Source organism: Benincasa hispida, chromosome 2 (assembly GCF_027475165.1).
Source record: "Benincasa hispida cultivar pf3 chromosome 2, pf3_genome.v1.1, whole genome shotgun sequence".
In the NCBI taxonomy this organism is placed as follows: domain Eukaryota; kingdom Viridiplantae; phylum Streptophyta; class Magnoliopsida; order Cucurbitales; family Cucurbitaceae; genus Benincasa; species Benincasa hispida.
Window position 1 is genome coordinate 7,699,274 of NC_143479.1, and position 24,345 is coordinate 7,723,618.

Here is a 24,345-nt window from a genome sequence, read left to right on the forward strand (position 1 = left end):
TCAATCAGAATGATGAACAGTGAGCCTATAAACCATAACATGTTCATAACTCTCCCCTGGCTTCACAATCTGTAAAGAAAAATTAGGATGATTCACGGAATCCGAAAAGCTTTGATTCCAAGCAAACCCCTGCATATTCCTTATACACAACCCCATCTTTCCTTTTCACATCCTTCAACTTATTTTTTGTATAAAATTGAACTCCTGGTTGATTACTCCATAGCTCCATCTTCCTCCCCGACGTTCTCCCTGTAACCTTTGCCACTTTCTTCAAATGCTCACTCCCGGTGTCGTCCACCACGTAATTAGTGTCGTATCCGCCGGCTACGCTCTTGATCTACGACCCGATCTCTCATGGGGTTGAGAAATCGAAAGGGGTTCCGGCCACTGGCACGATTTCACCGGTGGGGATGAGCTGGGTGTCGACGGGAGTTATGCTTGAGGCGAAGAGTTTGATTTTGTGAGATAGAATGTTGCCGCTTGAATGGCCGTCTAGATTCCAATAAGAGTGTTAGGCCAGGTTTACTGGGGTTGGTTTGTTTATGGATTTTGCTTCCATTTTTACTCCTAATTTGTTTGTTTCTATGAACATGTAAGTTACTGAAACTAGAAGATCGCCGGGAAACCCTGTTTACACAAAAACTAGACAAAACCCCTCCATTTGTTCATTGTAATCCTTTAATTTAGGGTTTAAAATTTACGGTTTAGAGTCCGACCTTGTTCGCCATCGAAACTGTCATGAGTGAATGTAATGTGGCTGTCCTTCATATAACTCTCCACCTTCCATATCACATCTCCGAACCGTTTCTTCACACCTTCACAGTCAAATAAAAAATGCTTACAAAATCTCAATATAAAATCAATTTGCTTAGCATTTTGATTGCTTTTAAATGTTCATGAATTTGAGTTAACTACCTATTAAGTAATGTAAACAATTTGAGTCATTTGGATTTCTCATATTCTAGACCTAAGAGAGAGAAGCACATGTCATTACGGGGCAGTTAATAGATGATGGTGAATAGGTGACAATATGAGTTTAACCAGGAAATAGATGACGATGAATAGATGACCGTACAAGTTAATTAGCGAATAGATGTCGGTTGATAGGTTTCAGTAGAAGCTTAACTATGTTTAATTTGGCCATATAAATCAAATGTAGCGTCATACGCTATGAAAAAGATGAATCCACATATAGAAAGGAAAACGTTTGGGGAGAAAGAAGAGAAGAAAAAAGTGTTTTGATCGATGAAATATACCATGGAGCAAGTTCCTTCGATCATTAGGAGTGAGTTTATAAAAAACACCATCGATACCAAATTGAGCTCCTCCAATTCTATTTGCTACACGTCCAACAATGTTTCCAAAGTAGGTAGTATCATTCTGTCAAAACAAATGCATAAACAAATCATACCCTTTTATTATTTTTTCTCTTTTATACCAGAAAATCACATCATAAAACGCAATTATCTCACTCAAAAGTCATCAATTGAAGGGAAAGAAAGAACAATATCATCCAACTTCCCTAAAACAAATAACCGAAAAAAAATTTAGAACTATATCATATTGTGTTGAATGCAAATATAAATGGGTAAGGTTAAGAAAAACAAAAACAGATCAATCCATTTTTATCAGGGAGAATAACAGAGAGAATGGTAGCACCATAATTGATAATTTAATAGAAAAACCTCCCCTTCTCAATTCATAAACTCCCACTTCATTTCCATTAGCAAATCCAATGGCTACAACAACTAAGAGAAAGATCAATGGAAGAAATTTGGCCATTTTGAAGAATAGAACAATGTGTCTTGATGGGTTAAACTTAAACTCAAAGGATATTTATGTAGCTAGATAGAGAGATGCATCTAATTTTGAAATTAAACTCAATTGAAATTGGGATGTGCCTGATGTTTTATTAATATCCCTAGTTTAGTTGGAATTTATCTTAAGTTACTTATATACATAAATTGTTGTTATAAGAACTTGAGATATGATCTTTTTTTTTCATTTTTTCTATTTTCTTTCTTTGATTCAATGTTCCAGATTATGATATCTAAGATATCAACATGGTATCTAAGATACGATTTTAAATTCTAGGAAACTTTTAAAGACCCTCTGGAAAAATCAAAATCAAGATATTTATGGAAAGTTATAATAATAAATTATTTCTTTTAAGTACAATAGGCATAGGAGAATTCGAACCACATATCTCATGGTCAATAACACTATCGTATTTTGCTAGTTTTGGCATAATAACAAAATTTTAAAAATAATAAATTAGTAAATAATATTGTATGTTTTTTAAACAAGTTAAATGTTTATTATTGATTTTATATTCATATTAGTGGCATTTTGTTACGTCTCAATTTTAAATTAGGTGATAAAGCAATTTTCTATCTAACTCTAAAGTCATTTTGTGACCAAAATTTTAGTCGTTTAGCATTTTGGCACGTTGGTTGTTAACATTTTACTTCACCTTCATTTTGCTTAACACCTTCTAGATACAATTTAATCAAAAAGTTAACAAAATTTTAATAGTCGAGATCAAAATAAACACTTTTTAAAAGTTCAAAGACTAAATTAATCATTTTTGAAAGTTTAGGGACAAAAAAGAACAACGTTCAAAGTTTAAAGATCAAAATAGGAATTAAACCATTTTTTAATGTTTCATCAAATTTTTTACGATATAATGAAAATGTCAATGTCAAACTCCTAGAAATGTGAAAATATCATAGATGTCAATGAGATTTTATACTATTTTTTTAAGTTAGAAACAATTGATTAACCCGAACAACAGAAACCAAATATAATTTGATGATATAGCTATTGATTGACATGAATATTTGATTTAGAAATTGATTGAATATGTAATCAAGAATAATAATTGTTTACTTATTATAGTTTTACTATATGCTTAAGATGAGCTCAATTAACATTTAGGAGTGAGAGATTCCAATCTTCCAATCTAAAATTGATTGATAATTTCAATAGTATATACGATGAAAAGATAGATAATGATACACTAATATTTTATTTCCTCCATGCTATCTAAACCAACATATATCAAAATTTACAAAAATGTAAATGATGTTTAACCAACAGGCAAAGGAATAATTATAAATGCATAGAAGTATATATGTAAGTTCTTAGAGAATATGAAATATATTCAAACATATAGAGATAAAAGACAAACGTAACAGTGGAATGAAAATTGAGAGAAATAAGGATCATGAAAGAACATTGAATGCTTGAGCTCCTCCAGCAACCTTAATAAAGACATCCTCCAATGTTGTGTCAGCAAGCCCCCAAGCAAAGACTATAAACCCACTATTTGCATTCTCCACCAATTGAAACACGTCCCCTATGCGGACCTTGTGTTTTGGAAGTTTGAACTCCCGTGTTCCTGAGATGTGGTAGATCTTGCTAGCACCATGACAGATATTGTAACAACCCAGATTTGTACTCATACACTATAGGAAATTAAATATTGAAATTTATTGGTTGATAAATATAAATACCCTAACCTTAATTTAGGAAGCAGAGAAACAATGAAATAATAATAATAATATTATTAATAAATAAATAATAAAAGAAAAGAAAATTGGAGAGAGTGGAGAGAACAAGATTCCTGGAGAGAGCGAGAATTGTAGCGAGAAAACTAGAAAGAGCGACATTGAAGAAAGCAAGATTTGCAGCGAAAAAGTGGGAGAGAGCGAGAGCCACACCAGCAAGAAAACTGGAGAGAGCGAGATTCTGAGAAGAGAGCTATGAGATCGAAGAGAGAATTGGAGAGTGAGAAACCCCAGCGTGCGATGCTAGCGAGATTGAGGCTGGCGAAGAGAGAGTGACATCCCTGTAGAGAGCGAGATTGAAGGAAAAATTGGAGAAAGCAAGAATTGTAGCGAGAAAGCTGGAGTGAGCGAGACTGAAGAGAAAATTTGAGAGCGAGAGTGGAGAGAGCAAGTTTCCTAGCGAGAAAGCTGGAGAGAACGAGATTTTGAAAACAGAGAGAGCGAGATTGAAGAGAATTGGAGAGCGAGATTCCTAGCGAGAAAGCTGAAGAGAGCGAGATTCTGAGAGCAAGGAGAGTGAGATTTGGACGGAGCGAGATTTGGACAGAGCGAGAGTGGAGAGAGCGAATTCCTAGCGAGAAAACTGGAGAGAGCGAGATTCTAAGATCAAAGTGAGCGAAATTTAGACAGAAGCGCGAATTATGTGTTGAATTTGGCCACGATCTTATAGATTATACATGGAAAAACCCTAAAATTGAATACAAACAAAGAATGATGACGTAACGGCAAATGTTAGCCAAGATTAGGTGTCTTATTGAGAGGAATCCTTAAACCCTAAGTAATTTTAAAGAAGCCACCTGTAGGATGATTTGTCACACTGAGAAGAGCTGAAAACTATTATAAATAGGACCCTTTGCCTGAAGATTTAACCCATTCTCAAACAAATCTCAGTAACAAAGAATCATGTGAAAGAGTAAGTGTGAGTGAGGAAGTTATGTGAGGTTAAAAGAGAAAAGCTCGGGTAAGGTGCTGCCAAAATTTCTGCCAAAATTTCCTTCTAGTTTAAAAAGGGAAAGCTCTACTGATCAAATCATAAAGAATAATAAGGAATAACTAAATCACAGTCAAGGTAAGTAGTTTATCTCACCCTCTCTTTAAGTGTTCTATGGTAGTGTACCTTTATTATGTTGCATGATTATGTTATTGTTATATTGCATTACATGTTTAGAACACGTTTCTCTACAGGGACCCCATGCATTATGTTTGTTCACAATCATGTTAAAATCAAGTTTTAATTAGGTGTAGGTTATACTTCCAGGGCTGGTAGGGTATGTATGGTTGCACCCCTCTAGTTCAATCTTACGTTTATGCTAATGGTTGATGTTGGATGCGACTTTGGCCCTACTGACTACATGACCTGCTAATCATCAGATGGGTTACTTTTCGCTTAAGTCCTCATTTCCTATCAGGACGGAGAAATTTATGCTTCTAGGGCTGGCAGGGCATGTATGGTTGCACCCCTCTAGGCCCAATCTTACGTTATGTTTATGCTAGGGACTAGCAGGGTATGTATGGTTGCACCCCTCTAGTCCAATCTTACGTTTATGCTAATGGTTGATGTTGGATGCGACTCTGGCCCTACTAACTGCATGACCCGCTAATCATCATCAGATGGGTTAGTTTTTGCTTAAGTCCTCATCTTCCTATCAGGGCGGAGAAATTTACGTTAGAAGCATAACCGACCACCACATGTTATTATATATTTTCGATCCCAATCATATGTTTTCAGGACATATTACATGTGATTGTGCATTTGGTCACTACCTTATGTGAGAACTACTTATAGGGTATATTATATACTCATCCTATATTTTTACAGATTTTGTAGGTAAGGACACAGCGTAGATTGCAGAATTGGACGACGCTCAAATGGCCAACCATCAAACTCATTATTATAGGCACATGCATTTTGTACCACCACACTAATGTTTTATGGATCCTAGTGTTTTGATAAATAAACTTTTTATATAGTTTTTCTATCTAATTAATAAAATTTAGATATGTTCTTTGAAAATTTCACCAAAACTCATCTCATGATATAAAAGTCTAAGTATGCATATCGTAGCGGTCGGATCATAATGTGTAAGGATCCAGTCGTTACAGTTTAGTATCAGAGCGTTTGGGCCAAATAGGCTCTATTGCATTAGAAGAGTCGTGGTGTTTGATGGTTCGACCTGTTAAGTGATGCTCATAGCTATGCCAAATACATTGGTAAGTGGAATTTTCGAATAAGTAATTTAGTAAATAATTTAGTAAACATAGGTATGAGTTAAAAAAAATGATTTGAGAATACAGGACGTTCAATCCTTCAATATTTGATGAATCATCCGTGCATTTATCTATAACATTGAATTGGATAGAAATAGAACTATTTTCCACCACATGAACATCCCAGAAGAACAAAAAGTAAATTGTGCTACTTTCATGTTAAAAGACGATATAAAGTTCTAGTGGGAAAACTGTAAGTTGTTAGTATTAGGACATAAACTAGAGGTGACCCTTATCATCCTAGACATAAGTAAGTTCTAGTGGGAAAACTGTAAGTTGTTAGTATTAGGACATAAACTAGAGGTGACCCTTATCATCCTAGACATAAGTAATTTTGACATAATACTAGATATGGATTGGTTAGCAGCAAACTATGCAAGTATAGATTGCCATAATAAAGAGGTCATATTCACCTTTCCAACAGGAACCAAGTTTAAGTTTAAGAGTTCTAATATACCATCAGCCCCAAGAATAATTTCAGCCTTAAAAACTAAATATTTGCTCAACCATAGAGCTTGGGCATATTTAGCAAGCGTAGTAGATTTACGAAACCAAAAGGATGAAATTAAGGCCATTCCTGTAATAAGAGAATTTGAAGATGTATTCCCAAAAGAGCTACCGAGTTTACCACCGAATTAAGAAATAGAATTTTGTATAGATCTAATTCCCGGAGCTGAACCAATATCTAAAGCACCATATAGAATGGCACCTGCGAAATTAAAAGAACTCAAAATACAATTACAAGAATTGTTAGATAAGGGATTTATACGCCCTAGCGTGTCTCCATGGGGAGCACCTGTTTTATTTGTTAAGAAAAAGGATGGATCAATGCGTTTATGTATAGATTATCGGGAGTTGAATAAGTTAACAATAAAGAATTATTATCCACTTCTACGCATTGATGACCTATTTGACCAATTACAAGGAGCCTCAATATTCTCCAAAATAGACATACGATCTAATATCATCAACTATGAATCAAGGAGTCGGATATACCCAAGACTGCTTTCCGAACAAGATATGGGCATTATGAATTTACGGTGATGCCCTTTGGATTAACGAATGCCCCCACAGCCTTCATGGACTTGATGAATAGAATTTTTAAGAACCATCTTGATAACTTTGTGATCGTATTCATAGATGATATTTTAGTCTATTCCAAGTCAAAGGCAGAACATGAAAAAAAAAAAAACATCTTAGGGAAGTTCTTTCCATAAAGAAATGAAAACTTGTATGCCAAATTCTCCAAGTGTGAGTTTTGGGTGCGGCAAGTTGCCTACCTAGGGCATATTGTAAAGCAAGAAGGAATCTCGGTGGATCCTGCTAAGATTGAAACGGTTATCAACTGGCCTCGCCAAATAACAAGTTAGCGAGGTGCGAAGCTTCCTTGGATTAGCAGGATATTATAGACGATTTGTGAAAAACTTCTCAAGTATAGCATTACCCTTAACTAACCTCACTAAGAAGAATAATCCTTTTGTCTGGAACCAAGCATGTGAGCAAAACTTCCAGGAACCAAAAGAAAAGTTGACCACAACCCCTATTCTCACTATACCTGATAGATCAGGGGGTTTAACTGTGTACAGTGACACATCGAAGAAAGGGCTTGGTTGTGTATTAATGCAACACGGAAAGGTAATAGTGTATGCTTCAAGACAACTAAAACCTTATGAACAAAACTATCCGATTCATGACTTGGAATTAGCTGCCGTAATCTTTGCATTAAAGATATGGAGACATTACTTATATGAGGAAAAGATCCAAATTTATACAGATCATAAAAGTCTTAAGTACTTCTTTACCTAGAAAGAATTAAATATGAGACAACGAAGATGGTTAGAATTAGTCAAAGACTATGACTGTGAGATCCTTTACCATCCAAGAAAAGCTAACATTGTTGCTGATGCTTCTAGCAGAAATCAGCTCATACAGCAGTTCTAAGTACCATCTCCAAACACATAATGGATGACCTGGAAAGAGTTGAGATCTCACTAATACCAGACACCTTCACAACTCGAATAGCACAGTTAATTGCAAGACCTATATTAAGGCAAAGGATAATTGATGCATAACAAATAGATAAATACCTAAACAAACAACTGCAGTCAGAGAATGGAGAAACCAATCAATTCTCTACAGCTCCAGACTCTACACTCCTCTATCATGGACGTCTATGTGTATCAGATGCTGAAGAAATCAAGAAAGAACTATTGAAGGAAGCTCATGAATCATGCTTTTCAATACATCCTGGGAGTACCAAAATATATCGAGACTTGAAAGCACATTACTAGTGGGGTAACATGAAAAAGGATATAGCCGATTATGTAAGTAAATGTTTGGTTTGCCAATAGGTGAAAGCTCTACGGCAACGACCACAAGGACTCCTCTAGCCTCTAAACGTTCCAAAATGGAAATGGGAGCATATTTCTATGGACTTCATCTCAGGACTCCCGAGAACTGTTAAAGGCCACAACATGATTTAGGTGATTGTAGATCGACTCACCAAATCGGCCCACTTCCTACCATGCAAGACTACTCACACCATGGAAGCACTAGCTCAAATGTACTTAAAAGAAGTCATCCGGTTACATGGAATCCCAATATCAATTGTTTCAGATCGAGACCCTTGTTTCGTCTACAAGTTCTAGAAAATTTTGCAGAAAGCAATGGGCACACAGCTAAATTTCAGCACAGCCTTCCACCCATAAACTGATGGCCAAACAGAATGAGTTAATCAAATCCTAGAAGACATGTTGAGGGCATGTGCTTTGGATTTTACTGGAGCATGGGATTCGCAGATACATCTTATAGAATTTGCTTATAATAATAGTTATCAGGCGAAAATTGGTATGACTCCCTTCGAAGCCTTATACGGAAAGAAATGCAGATCCCTTGTACACTGGGATGAAGACGGGGAGCGAACACTACTAGGACCTGAATTGGTGCAGCAAACATCAGAGTCAATTAAGCTAATTCGGGAAAGAATGCGAACAGCTCAAAGTAGACAGAAGAATTATGCTGATAACCGTCGAAAAGAGCTGGAATTCAAAGTAAGAGATCACGTATTTCTAAAGGTAGCACCAATGAAGGGCATTATGCGTTTTGGACAAAAAGGCAAGCTTAGCCCTCGCTTCATTGGACCCTTTGAAATATTAGAACGTATTGGCCAAATAGCTCACCGATTGGCATTACCACCCACACTTTCTATAATACATAATATCTTTCATGTATCGATGCTTCGAAAATACGTGTTTGACCCATCACATGTATTAATTATGAACCTCTACAAATAAGTGAAAACTTGGAATATAAGGAGACTCCGGTTTGCATCCTAGCAAGAGAGAAGAAGTCGCTTTGTAATCGGGAAATAAGTTTAGTGAAGGTTCTCTGGAGAAATCAGCAAGTGGAAAAAGCTACATGGGAACGAGAAGAAGAGATGAAAGACAAATACCCTTATCTTTTTAAGAACCAAGAAACTTTCAAGGACGAAAGTTCTTAAGGGGGGAAGAATGTAACAACCATATTTGTACGCATACACTACAGGAAATTAAATATTGAAATTTATTGGATGATAAATATAAATACCCTAACCTTAATTTAGGAAGTAGAGAAACAATTAAAAAATAATAATAATAATATTAATAAATAAATAATAAATAAAAGAAAATTGGAGAGAGTGGAGAGAACAAGATTCCTGGAGAGAGTGAGATTGAAGGAAAATTGGAGAGAGTGAGAATTGTAGCGAGAAAACTGGAAAGAGCGAGATTGAAGAAAGCAAGATTTGCAGCGAGAAAGTAGGAGAGAGCGAGAGCCACACCAGCGAGAAAACTGAAGAGAGCGAGATTCTGAGAAGAGAGCTGTGAGATCGAAGAGAGAATTGGAGAGCGAGAAACCCCAGCGAGCGATGCTAGCAAGATTGAGGCTGGCAAGAGTAGAGAAAGCGAGATCCTTGGAGAGAGTGGGATTGAAGGAAAAATTGGAGAGAGTGAGAATTGTAGTGAGAAGCTGGAGAGAGCGAGACTGAAGATAAAATTTGAGAGCGGGAGTGGAGAGAGCGAGATTCCCAGCGAGAAAGTTGGAGAGAATGAGATTCTAAAAACAAAGAGAGCGAGATTGAAGAGAATTGAAGAGCGAGATTCTTAGTGAGAAAGCTGGAGAGAGCGAGATTTGGACGGAGTGAGAGTGGAGAGAGCAAATTCCTAGCGAGAAAACTGGAGAGAGCGAGATTCTGAGAGTAGAGTGAGTGAGATTTGGACAGAAGCGCGAATTATGCGTTGAATTTGGCCACGATCTTATAGATTATACATGGAAAAACCCTAAAATTGAATACAAACAAAGAATGATGATGTAAGGGCAAATGTTAGCCAAGATTAGGTGTCTTATTGAGAGGAATCCTTAAACCCTAAGTAATTTTAAAGAAGCCACCTGTAGGATGATTTGTCACACTGAGAAGAGCTGAAAACTACTATAAATAGGACCCTTTGCCTGAAGATTTAACCCATTCTCAAACAAATCTCAGAATCGTGTGAAAGAGTAAGTGTGAGTGAGGAATTTCTGTGAGGTTAAAAGAGAAAAGCTCGGGTAAGGTGCTGCCAAAATTTCTGCCCAAATTTCCTTCTAGTTTAAAAAGGGAAAGCTCTACTGATCAAATCATAAAGAATAATAAGGAATAACTAGATCACAGTCAAGGTAAGTAGTTTATCTCACCTTTTCTTTAAGTGTTCTATGGTAGTGTACCTTTATTATGTTGCATGATTATGTTATTGTTATGTTGCATTACATGTTTAGAACACGTTTCTCTACAAGGGACCCCATGCATTATGTTTGTTCACAATCACGTTAAAATCAAGTTTTAATTAGGTGTAGGTTATACTTCCAGGGCTGGCAGGGCATGTATGGCTGCACCCCTCTAGGCCCAATCTTACGTTATGTTTATGCTAGGGACTAGCAGGGTATGTATGGTTGCACCCCTCTAGTCCAATCTTACGTTTATGCTAATGGTTGATGTTGGATGCGACTCTGGCCCTACTAACTGCATGACCCGCTAATCATCAGATGGGTTAGTTTTCGCTTAAGTCCTCATCTTCCTATCAGGGCGGAGAAATTTACGTTAGAAGCATAACCGACCACCACATGTTATTATATATTTTCGATCCCAATCATATGTTTTCAGGACATATTGCATGTGATTGTGCATTTGGTCACTACCTTATGTGAGAACTACTTACAGGGTATATTATATACTCATCCTATATTTTTACAGATTTTGTAGGTAAGGACACAGCGTAGATTGCAGAATTGGACGACGCTCAAATGGCCAACCATCAAACTCATTATTATAGGCACATGCATTTTGTACCACCACACTAATGTTTTATGGATCCTAGTGTTTTGATAAATAAACTTTTTATATAGTTTTTCTATCTAATTAATAAAATTTAGATATGTTCTTTGAAAATTTCACCAAAACTCATCTCATGATATAAAAGTCTAAGTATGCATATCGTAGCGGTCGGATCATAATGTGTAAGGATCCGGTCGTTACAGATATTCTTCACCATGTTCTCGACGTCATCATCGTGATTTGTGGATGTAGTCATTGTGAATACATAAGATCCTCCATATCTACCTTTGAGCTGTAAAACACAATTTAAGTATTGTCATGAAATTGACAAATAAAGAAAGCGGGAAAACATAAACTGTAAAGATCGATACATAAATTTATAGAAACACCGTGTCTTTGAATTGAGATTGAGAAAATCATAGAATTGATTTATAGAAACATTAAGACCAGACATTCAATTAAGGGAATTTAGGAGAAATGTTTTTTAAGACCAAATTCTTCAAGAACCTCCGTGAAAATCCTCTGCACGATCAGGAAAAAAAAACGAACGAGAAGACACTACCAAAAGGACTTTCCTGCTATGGCTTCAACAAGGAATTTGATTGTGGGATCCAACTTGTTTTCCTTGAATTACTTCTTTTAAATTTGCGACAGAATATAGAAAAATGTGTTTTAGAGAGTGAGAGCTTTTTGGAACCAATTGATTATGTGTTTTTATATATTTCGCAAAAAAACCAATATGAAGGGAAAAGTAACCCCTCACCCCACTCCCCAAATAAACCTTTCCACCTTCTTCTCTTCTGTGTCTACTAGTCGAGGGACAGAGTGAGACAAGCAATCAAATTTTCGTTCATACACTACCATAGAACATTTAAAGAGAGGGTGAGATAAACTACTTACTGTGATCTAATTATTCCTTATTGTTCTTTATGATTTGATCAGTAGAGCTTTCTCTTTTTAAACTAGAAGGAAATTTGGGCAGCACCTTACCCGAGCTTTTCTCTTTTAGCCTCACAAAACTTCCTCACTCACACTTACTCTTTCACACGATTCTTTGTTACTGAGATTTGTTTGAGAATGGGTTAAATCTTCGGCAAAGGGTCCTATTTATAGTAGTTTTCAGCTCTTCTCGGTGTGACAAATCATCCTACAGGTGGCTTCTTTAAAATTACTTAGGGTTTAAGGATTCCTCTCAATAAGACACCTAATCGTAGCTAACGTTTGCACTTACATCATCATTCTTTGTTTGTATTCAATTTTAGGGTTTTTCCATGTATAATCTATAAGATCGTGGCTAAATTGAACGCATAATCCATGCTTCTGTCCAAATCTCGCTCTCTTTGTTCTCAGAATCTTGCTCTCTCCAGCTTTCTCATTGGTTTGGCTCTCGCGACTCTTGCTCTCGCTGTCGCTGTCGCTGATCGCACTCTCGCTCTCACTCTCGCTGGTCTCACTCCTGCTCTCGCTCTTGCTCTCGCTTCTGCTCTCGCTCCCTCTCCGGCTCTCACTCTTGTTCCCGTCCCGCTCCCACTCCCGCTCTCGCTCTCACTCCCGCTTCCACTCTCTCTCATTGTCTCGCTGAGAATCTCGCTCTCTCCAATTTTCTCTCCAATCTCGCTCTCTTCAATTTTCTCTCCAATCTTGCTAGTTTTCACGCGTGGTTGCCTTTACTGCTTGTGGATTCCACTTCCTCTTTTTAACTCTTTCAAATTTTAAGAGTATATGAGCAATTAATTCACCTCTAATTCTTCCAATGAGTAGTGCCCAAAAAAAAAGTTATCTACTGCCCGTTGTCTCCTGAATTATCTGGCGTCCAACTTCTAATTAATCCTCCCTGATTCTGCTCCCTTATTCATTATTTTTGGATAATGAATAAATTTCCAATTAATCCAATAAATTTCCAATTTCCAATTATTCATTATTATTTTTTTTCCTTCTAAATTTCCACCCTTTTAAATAAAATTTCGTATTGCTTAATATTTGACATTTAATTTCCCATATGCATACAAATCTGGGTTGTTACAATACATTCAAACATACTTTCATAATGCTAAAGAGATCAAGAAATCATACCAGATGAAGATTTCTTCTTCACAGCGAGTTTGAAGCCCAACCGTCTACCTCAAACAATCACCACTCTGACAGAAGGAAACGGATAAGACAACAACATTTAGATCCCTCAGTATTCTTGGAGTGAGAATCCAAAGTGTGGGCTTTGTTCGGATTTGGTAGAGGGAAGAAGGAAGAGAGACCGTACACAACGATCAAGCAAGTGGGAGGAGAGGTTGTCTATCGCATAAACAAGATGCTTGATCGTTTAGGTGAAGTATACAATCATGTAGGAAAAGTAAGCGATCGTCTAAAGGATCGTATAGGAAAAGTTCAGCAATTGTATAAATAATCGTGTAGGAAAAGGGTGAGCAATCGTCCGAACGATCGAGTAGGAAAAACTATGCGATCGTCTATACGATCGTTTAGTAAATACCACGAGCTAAACGATCTCTTAGGAAAAAAGTAAACGATCGTTTAGATAATAGTGTGCGACGGTGTAATTGGTATGCGATCGCTTAGCAATATCGTATATGTAAGTGATCATGTAGTCATTATCGTATATGCACTGATTTTAAACGATGATGCTATCTTTTCACAATGTCCGCGCACGCCGAGACCAACACACCGTCTACTATTTATAATGCACTCATCTGTTATTTAGAACAGAAGATGCCCCTTCCCATTTCCTTTAACCGTCCAATGAATGTGATCTTATTCTATTCATAACATATAAATTAATATCATATATTAATTAAAATATTTTCCTCTCCTAGATATAATCATATTTATATCCAATGTCCTTCAAATTAATGTATCTCATACATAGAGTTAATTATATCATATTTAGTTAACTCGTTCAATTATATCATATATAATCAAACCCCCTCTTGTCAATCTGAACATTTCAAACTGATCCAAAAACTGATTCTCAACTTGTATCCAAGCTACTAAGGGTACCTTATGAACCTATGACTTGAAGCTCCAACGATGCGTGAACAATTGACTAAACTCTTTAGTCATGATATCCACCATCCATTAACTACCAAGCATTCCATTAAAGACCGATAATTGAACTCTTCTTGTCATAGATATATTTCTATGTCCATTGGATATAACCAATCACCAGTACAATGACCCTTCACAGATGCTTGTAATTACAGCAAGCCAATTCACCGTTTTGCCCCTTTAATTACATCTTCCTCTTTAAGTACCACTGATCCCTCTAATGAACAATACAACATAGTCCTACTATATGTGAACACCTCTCAGGCCATGAGAAAGTGCGTGGCGCCACGTTGTTCAAGCCTCGGGATCAGCCCTTAAGAGAGCAATCTATCTACTTACCCTTACTTTGGGGAAGGAGTGAACTCCATCTTGTGAAGCTGAGTTCCCAGCTCCCAAATCAGACGAATCCCCAAAATGGTTGGTTTGAGTTGGCAACCTGGCAACTCGTACCCATACAAATCAAAAGATCGCTCTCAATGGCAGGAGTACCCAACTCACTCAGGATTGAGGTCATGTTACCTATGGTCATCCTAGTAAAGTGAAGTCTCAGTCATGAACGGTGTTATATGACGAGACGTTAACACTTCGTGGTCAGGTCTTATACAAACTCTTTGTATAGGACGCCCCCGCTCGTATGTCCTCTATATGAATGATCAGGATCGGACCATCTGTGACAAGTCGCAAAACTTGTGACCATTCCACAAAGCGGGTTGCATCCGTAGCGTTACTAGGATAAGGTTTCCTTCCTATATCCATATACTACAGACCATTTTGGTTATCACTCAAGACATGATCCACTTATATGTCACCACATACATGCTTAAGTTACATATAGATAATCAGGGATATTAAGTTTATTGGTTTGTGGTAAAATAAAAAACAACTAAATGTGCAAAGTCAAGTAGTGAAGTAAATATCATTTATATTATACATCACAAGTGTTCGTACAAAGTTGTTTACAAACTACTAGACACGAGACTTTAAGGCACAAACCCCAACAGTTATGACATGAAGAGTGAGGGCATCCTATGCAATGAGTTTGCATAAGATCAGAACCAAGAAATAAGTCACTCTTACTTTACAATGCTGCTTACTGTATAAGTTTGCATAGGGTGCAAGATGGAGTTCACGCCTACCTGATTTAGGATAGAGGAAAGGTTGTTCTCTCAAGTACTGAATCCAAGTCTTAAATAAGGTGCCCCACCCTCTCACTGGGCTGAGAGAGTTTGGTTTAGTGATTGGATCACAAACCAGTTGTTCATTAGAGTATCAGTAGGGACTTGATGAATAATATGTAATCTCGGGGGTAAAACAAATATTTGACACAGCCGTTATTAACAACTGCTGAAAGGTCGACTTGCTAATTATGGTTAAATCATATGGACATAATATATCTACAGTGAGGGGAATGCAACTATGGGCTTTAGTAGAGTGACCCATTAGTTAAAAAATGGAGATTAATTTGGTCTAATGAGTTTAACCAATTAATCTCGGATCGTTGGAGCCCATGATTTGTAAGTCCGTGAGATCCCCTACTAGCTCGTAACAGACTAGCTCTAGAATAGCGTGATAAGTTAATTTTAATCATTCATGGTTTAATTGAAACTCAAGTCATCATACCAGATGATGGTTTAGAGGATCCATTGTCTTTTAATCAAGTAATGAACGATGTAGATAAAGACCAATGGATTAAAGCCATGGACCTTGAAATGGAATCTATGTATTTCAATTTAGTCTAGGATCTTGTAGATCAACCAGAAGGGTAAAACCCATCGGTTGTAAGTGGATCTACAAGAGAAAACGAGACCAAGCTGGTAAGGTACAAAACTATAAAGCTAGACTTGTGGCAAAAGGGTTTACCCAAAGAGAGGGGGTATATTTTGAAGAAACCGTCCTCCAGTTACCATGATAAAGTCTATTATAATACTCTTGTCCATAGCCACATTTTATGATTATGAAATATGACAAATGGATGTCAAGACAACTTTTCTGAATGGCTATCTTGAAGAGAATATCTATATGTCTCAACCAAAAGGGTTCATACAGCAGGGTTAAGAGCAAAAGGTTTGCAAGCTTAATCGATCCATTCATGGATTAAAACAAGCTTCTAGATCCTAGAATATGAGATTTGACGCTGCCATCAAATCTTATGGCTTTGAACAAAATGTTGATGAACCTTGTGTATACAAGAAAATCGTCAACAAAACTGTCGCTTTTCTAGTGTTGTATGTTGATGATATTCTACTCCTTGGGAATGAGGTAGAATATCTAGCTGACGTTAAGAGATGGCTAGCTTCACAATTCCAAATGAAAGATTTAAAGAAGCACAGTATGTTCTTGGAATCCAAATAGTTCGGAATCACAAGAATAGAACATTGGCATTATCTCAAACATCTTATATAGACAAGATGTTGTCTAGGTATAAAATGCAAAATTCCAAGAAAGCGTCTTTACCTTTCAGGCATGGAATTCACTTGTCTAAGCACAAAAGTCCCAAGATACCTCAAGAGGTTGAGGAGATGAATCGAATTCCATATGCATCTGTAGTTGGGAGTTTGATGTATGCAATGTTGTGTACTCGTCTCGATATATGCTATGTCGTAGAAATTGTCAGCCAATTTCAGTCCAATCGTGGTTATGACCATTGGACTGCTGTTAAAAACATTCTCAAGTATCTTCGGAGAACGAGAGATTATATGCTCGTGTATGGTCCTAAAGATCTGATCCTTACTAAATACACGGATTCTAACTTTCAGACCGATATTGATTCAAGGAAATCAACTTCAGGGTCAGTATTCACTCTTAATGAAGGAACAGTTATGTAGTGAAGCATCAAGCAGAGTTGTATTGCGGACTCCACAATGGAAGCTAAGTATGTAGCTAAAATCAAAGCAATAAAAGAAGCAGTATGGCTCAGAAAGTTCCTGACAAATCTGGAAGTAGTTTCTAACATGCACCGGCCTGTCACTCTCTATTGTGACAACAATGGAACAGTTGCAAATTCAAAGGAACCACGAAGCCATAAAGGGAAAGCATATCGAACGGAAATACCATCGCATCAAGGAGATTGTACACAGAGGAGATGTTATTGTCACTTAGATTGCTTCCCAAGATAACTTAGTTGATTTATTTACGAAGGCCCTCTCGACTAAAGTGTTCGAGGGTCACCTAGTAGAACTAGGTTTACGAGTTTTGTATCACTAGGGCAAGTGAGAGAATTTATGGGTATTGTATTTATGGGTATTTGTTTGAGTTTATTGTATTTGTATTTATGTGTATTTTAATGCCCTAGTTTATTGTATTTGTACATTTTGTTCTCTCTATGTAAACTCAACATTGTATATATTTGTATATATTGATCCACTGAAGTTTTAGTCCAAGTGGGAGTATTGTTGGGTTTTATGTCCTAAAACTCGCAGTTTGTAAAATAATAAACATTTTCTATAATCAATATACTTGTTATTGATTTCATCAATTGTATGAAAGTCTAAATTCAATAAACTAATACCCATGACTATTGTATGAGTACTTGAACATTATGTGGAGACATAAGAGTGGATCAGGTTAGAGTAAATAGTCAAAATGATCTATGGTACATGAATAAGGTTGGGTACCTTATTCTGGTAACACCATTGGATGCGGCCTACTCTGTAATTGTTACAAAGAGTTGTAAAGTGCTACATATGATGTGATCCTAATTCATACATGGTATGACATGAAGAGTGGTAACGTCCTATGCAATGAGTTTGCATAAGATCAGGACCAAGAAATAAGTCACTCTTACTTTATAATGCTGCTTACTGTACAAGATTGACTATTTCACCTAGATGACCTAGGTAACTCAATCTTAATCCTGAGCTAACTATGAACTCCTGTTTATTTGGGATTGCCTTTAGATTTGCATAGTTAAGGGTTGGCTCAACAGCGCCGGCTCAATAAGACTCCCATTTCAGGGGTAAGACCGAGTACATAGCTGGGGACATAGGGTGCAAGATGGAGTTCACGCCTACCTGATTTAGGGATAGAGGAAAGGTTGTTCTCTCAAGTACTGAATCCAAGTCTTGAACAAGGTGCCCCACCGCTCACTGGGCTGAAAGAGTTTAGTTTAGTGATTGGATCCCAAATTAGTTGTTCATTAGAGGATCAATAGAGACTTGAAGAATAAGATGTAATCTCGGGGGTAAAATAGATATTTGACCCAGCCGTTATTACGAACAACTTGTGAAAGGTCGACTTGCTGATTATGGTTGTTAGATCATGTGGACATAATATATCTACAGTGAGGGGAGTGCAACTATGGGCTTTAGTGGAGTGACCCATTAGTTAAAGAATGGAGATTAATTTGGTGTAATGAGTTTAGTCAATTAATCTCGAATCGTTGGAGCCCATGATCTGTAGGTCCGCGAGGTCCCCTACTAGCTTGTAATAGACTAGCTCTAGAATAGCGTGATAAGTTAATTTGAATCGTTCAAATTAGGATTAAAGGAGTTAGTAATTATATGAGATATAGTTACATGTTTAATTTTAAAATTAAACGGAATAGGAGAATTTATATATTTAAATATGATTTAAATATATAAAGATGGATATGTGTTAAAATTAATTTAATATTTGATATTAAATTAATTAAATTTTATTTAATAATTAATTTATGAAATTAATTAAAATTTTCATTCTTCAAATCAAAATAGATTTTATAAAATCAATTTTTTATTTTTTAGAAAAAATTGAAAAGGAAAAGACAAAACACACAATATGGAAAAAGAAGTTTTTCCATTATCCATCTTTGAAGTAGCTCACACAAAATGCAATTTCCTTGCCTTGTCTTCTCCAAGCATGAGCTATAACTCATGCAGGTCTCTCCTTTGCAGGTTGATCTACAATATAATGAAGAGATTTGAGTGAAAATCGGGCATGCAATCTATAGAGAAATTGAGAGAAAATTCGGGTTGAAGAAAAAGTTCTTCAACAAGATTACTACAGTGAGCATTTCTCCTTCATCCCTTGATTCAAGCTTGTTTTGAATCTCACAATTCAATCTAGAGTACCAAGAGAATAGTGGAGAAGATCTTAAGGTGGTCTGCAACAAGATTTGGAGAAGATAACAGTTGGAGAAGGAGCTTTGAAGAAGTTCTACAAGAGGTATGTCTTGAAACTCACTTGTTTTTATACAAGAGCATGCTTAATATTTTGTCAAAATTAGTGAATTTGAATGCTTAGATGATCCTTGTGCTTCTGCTGTTTCTGATACAATCCTACATTCTATACCCTATAATACTCTTACTTGCCTTAGACAAGATGACTCATATCCCATAAACCCAAACTCTCTAGGTGACTCTCATTAATTTTAGCTGTGAAGGTCTTCGTAAATGGATCAGCAACATTATGCTCCGAAGAAATCTTCATGACAATCACGTCTCCTCTGAAGGAAATCGAACACGAGATTTCTATGAGCAGCAAAAAATAGATCATTCCAAATTACAATCATGAATGAACATTACAGTCATAAACTCAAACAAATGGTTATGAAATCATTAAAGAAATTATAGCATGATAACTACAAATGAACAAGGAAAATGCTACGAACATTTGTAGACTCGTCTCCACGCTTCTTACTCATGAAGGCTCGAACACAGCAATCTCAAATGCTTGAACAACATGACCGCAACATTGCACGAACACTTTGCACTCGAACTCAGCAATTGTCTCGATCACAAAGTCCCCAACAGCACGAACAGCCTCCATAGAACCTTGACGGTGTCGAGATGAGTATGACACCACCAAGAAGGTTACCTTGGTATTCTCGGTGTGAGAATCCAGAGGGTGGGTTTTGTGTGGACTTGGAATGAAGCAGACGAAGGAGGAGACAACAATTTTGTACACGATTGGAAAAGTGGGAGAAGGCTTAAACCTATCATATAGGACAATGCCCAATCGTTTAGCAAAAGCTAAGCGATCGTTTAGCTCATCGCTTAGTACAGTGTCTGTCGCTTATAAAACACTACACGATCATCTAGCTCGATTAAGCTATCGCTTTGTAAATCCGTATTTACTTGACAACTTCCGTGAGATATTTTTTTGAGAGAAAATCTCTAAATTACTTTTGAAAAACTTACTAAAATTAGGAAAAACAATTTTCCTTTTATCTCACGGTTACCATGAACCACCAATAACCTTCCACTCAATTGGTTATTAGAGAAAAAGATTTAATTATCCAATAATTAATATTATTATAAATATAATGATAACCAACTTATCATACTATATTTATAACCTATAGTTTTAATATTTCATCTCATGAAACATATAAACCATAGCTTTTTTTCTATTCCATGGTACTTAATATAAATCTCATTTACATTAATCCTCCACTAGATGTATCTCATACACCATACTGACTATATCATATATAATCGAATTACCTCTTGTCAATTTGAACATTTCAAATCAACACCAAGAACTGATCCTCAACTGATTCCATTGAGCTACCAAGAGGACCTTATGAACCTGTAGCTCGAAGCTCCAACGGTACATGAATAACTGACTAAACTCTTTAGTCACTAGATCTACCATCTGTTAACTATCAGACACTCCACTAAAGACCGACAGCTGAACTCTTCTTACCACAGATATATTATGTGTCCATCTTAACCAATCATTAGTGCGACAACCCTTCACAGATCGCTCATAAGTACAACTGGTCCAATAACCGTTATGTCCATATAGTTACATCTAACTCCTTAAGTACCACTGATCCCTTTAATGAACATAATTCATAGTTCTACTATGACTGAGTTCTCTCTTCCAAAGAGAAGCTCTGGCCACTATGTTCAAGCCCCAGAATCATCCCTTTAGGGAGCAATCTCTCTACTTATCCTTGCTTCGGGAATAGGGTGAGTTCCATCATATGGATTGAGTTCCCAGCTCCAAGATCAGACAAGTCCCCAAAAAGGTAGGCATGTTGAGTTGACAATCTGGCCAATCTCACCCATACTAATCAAAGGACCGCCCTCAAAGGAAGGAGATCCCAAAACACTCAGGATTGAGGCCGTATCACCTATGGTCGTTTAGGTGAGATGTAAGTCTCTAGTATCAATGACACTATATACAGAGTCTAGTCATCTCGTGGTTCGGGTCTTATACAAACTTTTTGTATAGGATACCCCTGCTCGCACGTCTCCACATGAATGGTCAGGATCTACCATCTATAGTAGTTTACAACACTTGCAAACCTCTACAAAGCGGGTCGTATCCGTAGTGTCACCAGGATCAGGTATCCCACCTTAATCTTTATACTACAGACCTATTTAGGTTATCAATTAAGGCATGATCAACTTGTATATCACATATACATGCTTAAGTTCACATAAGATAACCAAGGAGCTTTATTTCTTGGATATGAGTAAATGCCAAAATTAAATAAAAATTATTTTATTCATCAAATAATGTGTATCTTTACAAAACAATGGGAGAATTAGGACACCAATCCCAACATCCTCGTTGCACAATCTCTCGTATGAGATGATATTTACACCTGATATGTTTTCCTCTCTTGTGGCTCTAAGGTTCCTTGGAGTTTGTCACAGCACCAACATTATCACAGTATGGGGAGATTGACATTGACATATTTGGAACCACTTCCAAGTCTATCAAAAACTTCCTAAGCCAGAAAGCTTCTTTTGCAGCTTGACAAGCAGCTACATACTTTGTTTCCATGGTAGAGTTAACATATAACCTTGATTGATGCTATGTCATATTATAGCCCCTTCATTAAGAGTGAACATTGATCTTGACGTGGATTTCCTAAAATCCTTAATAGTCTGAAAATCAGAGTCAATGTATCCTGTAAGGATCAAATCCTTAGCACACAAGCATATAGTTTCTCATTCTCCTAAGATACTTGAGATATTTTTAACCGCCATCCAATGATCAAATCCTGGATTGGATTGATATCTACTAATTATGTATGATGCCTGAGACAAGGCTAGAATTTTGTTCTTACAATTTCTAGTGATCTGGTTCTCTAGAACAAACTGTTCTTCACCCAAATCTTTTATTTGGAATTGAACGGTCAACTATTTTTTAACCTCAGTCAATAAGCCTACATCGTTCCGAATGAGTAGAATATCATCCACATACAATACTAAGAAAGCTACTGAACTGTTGACGATTTTCTTGTGTACACAAATTTCATCAATATACTGGTCAAAGTTTTAAGATTTGATTGCAGTACCAAATATTATATTTCAAGATCAAGATGCTTGCTTCAATCCATACATGGACCGATTACGCTTGCAAATCTTTTACTCTTGACCCTGGGCAACGAATCCCTTTAGTTGTTTCATGTTGACATTCACATCAAGATTACCATGACAAAAGGTAGTCTTTATGTCAATTTTCCATATTTCATAGTCATAATAAATGACAATAAACAAAAGAATACGGATAGACTTTAACATGACAACAGGTGAGAAAGTTTCATCATAATCCACTCCTTCAACCTGGGTATAACCTTTTGCCACTAGTCTAGCCTTAAAGTTTGGCACCTTTCCATCTACTCCTCTTTTCCTCTTATAGATCCATTTATAACCTATAGGTTTTAACCCATCGGGTTTATCTAAAAGATCCTAGACTTGATTGAAGTACATGGACTCCATCTCAAGATTAATGGCTTTAATCCATTCATCTTTATCCATAGCACCCATTACCTGGTTATAGGTTAATGGATGATCGATGTCATCATCTGGCATAACGGCTTGAGTTTTTGTAATACCCAAATAGCGGGTAGGTTAGGTAACAACATTTCCACTACTTCGAGACTCTCTCAACTCTTGAGAAGGATGTGTTTGACTAGATGAAGCAACATCAACACTACTCGTTGAAGTGCTAGGTTCTTCAACAACTTTTGTTGAAGTTTTGAGTAGTTTCATTGGAAAACTCATTCAATACGATTTATAAACAAATTTATAAACAAATCATACCCTTTTATTCATTTTTCTCTTTTATACCAGAAAATCACAACAAAAAATGCCATTATCTCACTCGAAAGTCATCAATTGAAGGGAAAGAAAGAACAATATCATCCAACTTCCCTAAAACAAATAACGGAAAAAAAATTTAGAACTATATCATAATGTGTTGAATGCAAATATAAATGGGTAATGTTAAGAAAAACAAAAACAGAACAAACCATTTTTATCAGGAAGAATAACAGAGAGAATGGTAGCACCATAGTTGGTAAATTTAATAGAAAAATCTCCCCTTCTCAATTCATAAACTCCCACTTCATTTCCATTAGCAAATCCAATGGCTGCAACCACTAAGAGAAAGATGAATGGAAGAACTTTGGCCATTTTGAAGAATAGAACAATGTGTCCTGATGGGTTAAACTTAAACTCAAAGGATATTTATATAGCCAGATAGAGAGATGCATTTAATTTTGAAATTAAACTCAATTGAAATTGAGATTTGCCTGATGTTTTATTAATATCCCTAGTTTAGTTGGACTTTATCTTAAGTTACTTATATACCTAAATTGTTGTTATAAGAACTTGAGATATGATTTTTTTTTTTCATTTTTTCTATTTTCTTTCTTTGATTCAATGTTCCGGATTATGATATCTAAGATATCAACATGGTATCTAAGATACGATTTTAAATTCTAGGAAACTTTTAAAGACCCTTTGGAAAAATCAAAATCAAGATCTTGAAAATGATAAATGAGTAAAACCTGACAATATAACTCAACAATTGATCGACATATATTTCGTTGGCCTTCAACTAATAGGTTAATATTATGGCATATTAGACACAAAATTAAAAGCTCATAAACCTATTAAAACACTTTAAAACTTGAGGAGTTATTAAATTCAACTCTAGTTTAGGAACTTGTAATTTAACCTTTTAACACATGACTAAATGAGATTAGAACCCATGTTTAAAATGTTGATATCGACGGAAATATCAAAGTCTCAGTTTTTTGAAAATGTTGATACATATTTATGGAAAGTTATAATAATAAATTATTTCTTTTAAGTACAATAGGCGTTGGAGAATTCGAACCACATATCTCATGGTCAATACACTATCGTATTATGCTAGTTTTGG

General features: G+C 36.2%; 1 pseudogene; it reads right to left on the reverse strand.

Moving 5' to 3' along the window:
* Window positions 1-23,591, reverse strand: LOC120072228 (uncharacterized; annotated as a pseudogene).
* Between the last annotated feature and the right edge of the window lie 754 nt (window positions 23,592-24,345).